We start from the raw sequence: 9,612 nt of genomic DNA, 5'->3' as shown, positions 1-9,612 counted from the left end.
GACGGAGTTATAGTAATGATTCACTATTCACAATATAATCTAAGTTATGAGGCTTAACAATTTATACGAAAAAAAAATTTTGACTGAGGCGGAAAGTGTCGCCCACGTGATTTGGATCAAATCTGAAGATTGCAGTTTTTGAGCTGAATATCGTCGAGATATATGGCGCCCATCTATTTTTCTGGGTGACAGTCTGTGAAATAAGTGACGGTGAAAAAAAGACGTTTGTGGTAAATATCTGTCGCCATCAGAATTTACGCTCGTAGAAGGAAAAGTGTCTAATTCTATCCACTCCATTGGTTATCTCTAGAGACCACCTTTACGACAGTCCTAGAAGTGGAGAGCTTAGCCACTTGGGCGGCTTGTTACAACCCTGCTGCTGCCGGTTTGGCATTTGAAAACTTTCGTTCTCATGGGATTTCTAACACTTTCTAAGCGGGACCGGAAGTTCTTTTTTAAAATGTACGCATCAGTGGTGATTTTTTATCATACTGCTTGGTCATTTTCAACATGGATGGAAACTTCAAAAATTATGAAAGATTGTGTCCTATGACTAAACAAAATCTACAGTTAGGGTAAAAATAATAACAGAAAAACATTGGAAAGATTATGCTAGCAGACATACTTACTACACACTGACTGGACATACTTACACTGAATGGGACGGACATACATACCCTTTATTTGGGACATACTTACTACACACTGACTGGGACATACTTACTACACTGACTGGGACATACTTACTACACACTGAATGGGACATGCTTACTACACACGACTGGGACATGCCTACACACACTGAATAAGACATGCTTACTACACACTGGATGGACATGCTTACTACTGCACTGACTAAAACATGCTTACTACCACATGGATGGGACATACTCACTACACTGGACTGGGACATACTCACTACACACTGGATGGGACATGCTTACTACCGCACTGACTGGGACATGCTTACTACACACTGGATGGACATGCTTACTGCACTGGATAGGACATGCTTACTACACACTGACTAAAACATACTTACTACCACACTGATTGGGACATACTCACTACACACTGGATAGGACATACTCACTACACTGAATGGGACATGCCTACACTGGATAGGACAGACTTACTACACACTGAATAGGACATACTTACTACACACTGAATGGGACATACTCACTACACTGAATGGGACATGCTTACTACACTGGTTAAGACATACTTACTACACACTGAATGGGACATACTTACTACACTGAATGGGACATACTTACTACACTGACTAGGACATACTCACTACACACTGAATGGGACATACTTACTACACTGAATGGGACATACTTACACACACTGACTGGGACATACTCTACACACTGAATGGGACATACATACTACACACTGAATGGGACATACTTACTACACACTGACTGGGACATACCACTCACTACACACTGAATGGGACATACTTACTACACACTGAATGGGACATACTTACTACACACTGGGACTAGGACATCACCACACTGGGAATGGGACAATACATACACACTGGATGGGACATACTTACTACACACCACTGAATGGGACATACTTACTACACACTGACAAGGACATACCTTACTTACACTGACTTATGACATACTCTACTACACACTGAATGGGACATACTTACTGCACCTGGATAAGACATACTTACACTACACTGAATAGGACATACTTACACACACTGACTACATAACACATGCCTTACTACACACTGAATTGGGACATACTCACTACTGCACTGGATGGGACATACTCACTTACACACACTGAATGGGACATGCCCACTACACACTGAGCTGGGACATACCCACTACACACTGAATTGGACATACTTACTACACTGGATGGGACATACTTGCACACACTGACTACACAGAACGTACTTACTACACACGAATTAGGGACATACTCACTACACACTGAATGGGACATACTCACTCACACACTGAATGGGACATACCTACTACACACTGAATAGGACATACTTACTACACACTGAATAGGACATACTTACTATACACACTGAATAGGACATGCCTTACTACACACCGACTGGGACATACTACACTGACTCTGGACATACTACTGACTGGGACATACTTACTACACTGATTGGGACATACTTACTACACACTGACATTCTTGTGTTTCACTCGTGTGACCTCCTGCAAAATTTTGATTTTTACACACGTCTTTTGTAAAAGGCCGATTATTTTACTGAGATGATTTTCTGTGAAAGATCGATTTTTATCATTTTACTCGTATCACTTTCTATAAAATTTGATTTTTTTAGCGTATGAAACAACTGATTATGATTTATTAACGTTTTAAAACGTCAATAGCGTTGATATCTTCTACAAATCGAACCTATAAACACAGATGGTTATTAATACGTTTTGTTAACTGATAAGCGGTTCCCACTTAAACTATGATAGTTTTTACAAGTTTCTGATACTCTAGAATATCAAATTTTCTTCACAACTGCTTTGAGAGGCGGTTTGTTTTAACGGAATCTATTTCAACTGGCGATCATTTGTTTACTCTATGTAATTAACATACTTTAATATTTACATTATGTAATTAACGTAATGTAAATAAATATTATGTAATTAGCATGACGGCCCTGCATGGCCAAGTAGGGAGGGCGCTTGAATCCCGAACTCCACACCAAACCTTCTCGCTCTTTTACCCGTGAGGGGCATTATAATGTGATGGTCATTCTCACTATTCGTTGATAAAAGAGTGGCCCAAGAGTTGACCGTGGGAGGTAATGACTAGCTGCTTTCTCTTTAGTCTTTCACTGTTAAATTAGGGACGACTGACACATATAGCCCTCGTAAAGCTTTATGCGAAATTCAAACCAAGTAACGTAAAGTAATGTTTACGTAACTAACATTATTTAATGAACGTAATGTTCACAATAGGTAGTTAACGTAATGCTGTTTGCATTTATTTTTTAGAAGTGTGTTTTTAGTACTTCTCACACTTTGAAACCACTAAAATAAAAATAAATTGACCGTTACAGTAAAGAAATCTGAGATTTGGTTTTAAAGCCATGTATATGTAATTATGCACTCCAGAATATTTTCTATTTATGTTAAGAAGATATTCGACCTTTCGTTGAATTCTGCATTCGTCGCAATTTATATGCTCGCGAAAATGATGAATTGCCCCCTTAAATAAAACTGTTGTCGTTAGACCAGCTCAACCAATCGTAAACCTATTACCAGATAACTGCAGACGCATTTGTATTAGGTTTTGTTTGTTTGCTGTCAAGCGCAAAGCCACATATCAGCTGTATGTGTTTTGTCCACCACGGTTATCGAAACCCGATTTGTAGCTTTATAAGAATACACAGTTATCGCAGAGCCAATTGGGGAAAGGAAAGGGGACGCTTTAGGCTTAGATTTCCTTGCGCGAGGAGAGATGGTAGTTTATCTCTTACCGGTTTCACGACGATGTCTATAGCGATTTTTATCTCTCCCAGAGAATCCCCGCTAATTAGTTTATCATTGTTACACTTGATAGTATAACTTCTGGCTAAGATTGAGATTGATTCGCGGACATACGGTTTCACTGAATAAATATACGATTTCTAGGTTTCACTAAGGATAGAGAACTTTGATGTAACTGATTCAAGTAATTAACATATAACCAATCAGATTGGTGGGCAGAGCACAGATAACCCATCGTTTAGCTCTGTGCTTGATTCGACCAATCAATCAATTAACGAAGAAAAACCAATCAAAACTGCAACTGCGTAAATATTTCACGTTTTGAAAAGTTTTCATTCTCGCAAAGCAAATCTTCTTGGAAGCAAGTAATCATATATGACGTAAGAACCGGAAATTGTATTTCTTTTCCTTTATCCTCTGATGGTAATCTCATTAGTCTATATATTATTTAATTATTTGAGTGTGTGTGTATTAGTTTCCTTTTAATTTTATACCCTATTTGTATTATATCTAAACAAATTGGTTGATAGAAAATCTGATACAACTTGAATCCACTGTTCATTTTGCCGTAAGTAATACGTAGCTGAAATCTATCTCATTAATACAGAGATACTACCTACGTTGTTGATTCTTAAAACTAATTTATGGGCCCTAAGATATAAAATCACAACGTGGTTAATGACAGGAAGATTGCAAAACCAAATGTACTTATTAATCCTTGGAACCAGTGATAGTTAACCAGAACACCATAACTGTTACACCGAAAAATGAAACAACAATGGCGTTAAAACATTTTTTGGTTATTTCTTTTACAAAACAATGAAAACATATAACTAAATGTTCGTGTAATAGTAGATCGATCAAAACATTTGAAAGACACTCTAGTGTGTAGAACTTTTTCGTCGTGATCAGCGAGTTGGACTATCAATCTTAAGGTCTGGAGTTCGAATCCACTTCTGCAATCTCGTGCTTCACATTTTTTTACTTTCATAGGTGCGTTAAATGAGTGACACTGAAATTCCACCATTCATTTAGAGTTGGCGGCGGGTGCTGTTGAATGGCTATCTTACCTTTAGACTATTACTTCAGAATTAGGGACAGATAGCATTAGTGTAGTTTTGGATAAATATGAGAAAGAATACAATTTCTCGTTATGGAAAAGTGTGTCCTTTATTTGTCTAAGCAGAGTAACACTTTAGTACTAAAATTTAAAATAATGTGTTACTCAAGATTTAGAGAAGAACTTAAGGTTTTGGTTTTGTTTTGAATTTTGCGCAAAGCTACACGAGAGCTATCTGCGCTAGTCGTCCCTAATTTAGCAGTGTAAGACTGGAGGAACACAACTAATCATCACCATCCAAAGAGTAGTCATTGGCTACTCTTTCACCAACAAATAGTGGGATTGACTAGCACATTATAACGCCTCTACAGCTGAAAGAGTGAGCATGTTTAATTGAACTAGGACTCGAACACGAGACTCTCAGATTGCAAGTCAAGCGCCCCAACCACCTGGTCATACTGAGCCATATCCTAAGGAAAACAAGAAAAGACCAACTATTTTACATTTTTGTCTAATCGATGGCTGCCATATTTTTATTTATTGCATTCAAAAACTAAAACGGTTTTAACTGTACCCTACTGAAATCCTGGTGTATGTTTAAGGAATTATTAAAACTAATGTAAAAATGTTTTCTTCTCAGTACTCGTATTTATTTCGTTCTGTTATACACCAAATGATGTAATGGTAAATAAATTTGAAACTTATTGTATAAATCAACTTGATATTTCAAGTGGAAAGCAACAGTGAATATTATAATACTTTTATAGATAATTGCACGTGGACTTAATAACGCATTCTGTTGAGCTTTAATGAATTAAATTCAACAATATTGTATATAGCATCAAGGAAGGTATAATAAACCAGTGGATTACACACTTTTACTAAAATGTTGAATGTTATCATAGTAGCCAGCAGATGGCAGCATATTTTCAATTCCTCAAACGTTAGTGTTATAATAAAGTGATCATATTAAACTGCTGCAATGTGTAGTAAAATAGTATAACTGACACGAAGGACATCAGTCGAAATGATAATCAAATAAAAAGTCGCGCGACGTCTATTCACTAACAAATTTCACAGAAGTCTAGTTATAAGTCAAACGAAGCAACAGCAGCAAACAGCGAAGAAAACCTTTATTTCGCCACCAGGGGACGTAAGAGTGTTTGCTAATTGTTAGTGAAATGTCATGTCAACTTTTAAACAAGTATGCAAATAAACTGCATTTTTAACACGATGTTTTAAAAATATAAAATTTTGGTTGAATAATTCGTAATTAACTTGTGATTTGGTACTTTGAGATTACTAAGTTACTTAAATATTTCTTTGTTGAAAACAATTTCCTTTTAAAATATACAAAACCATTGATAATTCGTGTCATTCGTTAATGGTAGTGGGTACACAGCAAGTCATTCAGTGTTATTTATGTGTTCACACTGTAACAGGTAAGAGTTTCAGTGTCACAATGTTTGTTGTCTAATTGTTTACACTGTAATAGACAGAAGTATCAATGTCCTAGTTTTATCTGAGTTTACTCTAATGGATATGAATTTCAGTGTTCCAATATTGTCCACATGTTAACACTGTAACAGATAGGATTTTCAGTGTCACAGTGTTGTCGGTGTGTTTACACTGTACCAAATAGGATTTTCAGTGTCACAATTTTGTCTTTGTATTAAGACTATAACAGATTGGAGTTTCAGTGTCACAGTGTTGTCTGTGTGCTTACATTCTGTGACAGGGAGGTGTACCAGTGTTGTCAGTGTGTTTACACTGTAGTAGATGGGTGTTTCAGTGTCGTCTGTGTGTTTACACCCTGTAACATCAAGAGTAATGGTGTACAACTACTACGTCAATTGTCCTTTAGGTCAATTTGGAAATGGATATTATCGAGGTCAAAAGTCAAGGTTAAAGATACTGTAACTGTTACTACCAATAATCAGACAGAGGAAAAGAGCACGTCAGTCATGACGTGACTGTTTTATAAATGACCCACATGAACGAACATTTGTGTTTACAAAACATTATCAGATATAGTAAATCAGGAAGTAAGTTGTGTAGTGTAACACAAGGATGTAAGTTACTCTCCTGTTACATTAACTGTACGTAACGCATAATTTTTTTTTTTTTAAGACGAAACGGTTTTGTGTTGTTTATTCAAGAACAAAGGAAGAAAAACAATTTCATTTGCATGTGGGAGAATATAATAGTAATAAGATTATTACAGATTAATCACGAGTTTGTATGTCGTATATGAACACCTCTATACTCACGCACAGAAGGGTTACATATAAACTGTGTTGTTTTTTTTTGTAATGTAGCCTTGCATTAAATTTATCTGGTGTCCAATGCTACGTGCTCGTTGCCATGGTATCGACCATTAACATTCTAATTCAATCTGAACTGTGGTAACCTAAACTTGTAAGCCATACTTATTTTGTGATATTCAGTGAGCTTCGTCACATAATAACCATTACAGTACGTTAGGGGCGAATCACAATAAAGGTAAACATTTCAACTTAGCAACATCGCTTTGGCGATAAAAGCTTACAATGAACTTTAAAATAATACAAAATGTTCAACCATGATAACGTTCAGTTCCGAATTAGATGTCATTTAAATAACAGTACACGAACTATAATTGTCTTACTTTTAACTTTTCGCTACAAACAATTTACAAAATAAATGAACTTCGTGGGTATAGTGATGTAATCAGCTCATACCTAGAAATGTGTATTTTACGGCGATGTAACGTTTTCCATCCGGGTGATTCCTTTTATTTTTAAACCGTTCTCGTCTTATGTTTTGTTTTTGAATTTCGCGCAAAGTTACTCGAGGGCTATCTACGCTAGTCGTCCTCAATTTGGCAGTGTAAGACTAGAGGAAAGGCAGCTAGTCATTACCACCCGCCGCCAACTCTTGGGCTACTTTTTTTGCGAACGAATAGTGGAATTGACCGTCACATTATAACGCCCCCACGGCTGAAAAGGCGAGCATGTTTGGTACAACGGGGATGCGAACCGGCGACCCTTAGATTACGAGTCGCACGCCTTAACCTACCTGGTCATGCCGAGCCCCCGTCTTATGATTCCAAGTACATAACATCTGTTACTTGTGGTTCGTGTATTGTCCTTCTACCGATAAAGTTATTGTAAAATAAAATCGAACATCTGGCGTTGAAGACCACGAAGGATGGAAAATTCATGCGTCAGAACAGGCTTCAAATGTTTATTTCGCGTCGCGAACGTGAAAAAACAAACGAACTTAATCCCGCTACTATGCACGTATTTCTCCTCATATCTGGACTTAATCAATTGCTCCTTTCACTAGAAAAAATATAATAATTTTAATTATTATTTTGCACGTGTTTCAGAATATAATGGCTCATCTTGGTTGCTGGATAAACAGTAAAACTGGTTGCTTTAATATTTCGTTTGATTTCGTTACATGTTCGAGTAATCACGAATTAATTGTCATTGTTTATTACATCATGACACTGTGGATATAGCTACAATGTTTCAAAGGTTTCCAGCTGTGTACGTTTTTTTATTTTAGTTTATTATTTTCGAAAGCAAATTGCTTCCACTGAATACAACCTATTATTATTAGTGCTATTAGCAGAGATTTTCAAACCATCTGCGGTCAAATTAGTATCTTTATTGAAACAGTAGTTCCTTCAAGACAGGATTTTTAGGATATTACAGAATAATTATTATCGCAGACGCCAAATTTTATATGTTCACTTGTCTTAGACCTAACTTTAGTTAAGCATTTATTAAATACGGGTCCCCCAGTGGCATAGCGGCATGTCTGCTAACTTACAACTCTCGAAACCAGGTTTCGATGCCCGTGGTGGGTAGCACACAGACAGTCTATTGTGTGGTACGTTTTTTTCCTGTTAGTTTAGTTAGGTCTCAACCTCACCGTATTAAATGCTATCAGTAAATAAACTTATGACGTTACTCTAGGATCTAACCCTTAAAACGTTTTGATAAAATTTAATATTTCGTTTAAAAATATATTTACACTCACTTACACGCATTCAGATAGTAGGGTGCGCATCTTCAGAAGTGATAAAAAATGAGTATTACTGTAGTAGATTAATACTTTGCTTTTACCTCGGACCAACCAGGTGCAGTTGATGGATCAGTAGTTTCTTTTCTGTTCTACCGGCGATTTGTTACAGAAATGTTTTCACAAGCGTTAAAGCATTCGAGTTAGGCTTATCAACACTACACTTCTCACTGGAAATGGGGCTGAATTTATACCTATTACGAGAATACTGTTTTGTTTTTGAAATTCGCGCAAAATAACACGAGGGCTACCTGCGTTAGTCGTACTTAATTTAGTAGTGAAAGACTAGAGGGAAGGCAGCTAGTCATCACCACCCACACTTGGTCTACATTTGGGTTACTCTTTTACCAACGAATAGAGGGGTTGATCAACACATTATGAAACCCCCACGGCTGAACAGGCGGGTATGCTTTCGTTGTTACGGGGATTCAGACCCGCAGATTTCGACTCGAGCCCCCTAACCCGATCCTAGTCGCTGCACACGCTTCAAATCTTTGATCTGGAGGTTCGCAACCCGAAACGCTATCCACAAAGTAACGCCATAAAATATAGGAGTAAAATCTAATTATACAATAAGGTTTTCAAATATCAAATCAAGGGTCAAATAGTGAAACGTTTTGTATTGGCTAACGAAAGACGTTAAAGCAAAGGTTTTTTGTTGGTGTTTTAAGTTGATGACAGAATTATTTAGGTTGTGATGAAACTGTAGTGACTGTCAGGGTGCGACCATTAAAACAAGGTTCGTTATGTTGTGTTCATTATTTGGAGACGGCATTCTTTAGGCTATGTGATTGCTAGAAATGACACCAAACAACGAATACATTAGAAACTTACGAGTTATACATTATGTTTGTTTGTCCTATGTTTTCCGCACAAACTTACACAATAGCTATTTGCATTCAGTCATCCCTAGTTTTGAACGAATTAACTACAGAAAAGTATCCTGATGAGACAACCGTAAGTTTACGGACTTAT

This window comes from Tachypleus tridentatus, chromosome 9 (genome assembly GCF_004210375.1).
Source record: "Tachypleus tridentatus isolate NWPU-2018 chromosome 9, ASM421037v1, whole genome shotgun sequence".
In the NCBI taxonomy this organism is placed as follows: domain Eukaryota; kingdom Metazoa; phylum Arthropoda; class Merostomata; order Xiphosura; family Limulidae; genus Tachypleus; species Tachypleus tridentatus.
Note: the sequence above shows the minus strand (reverse complement) of the source record.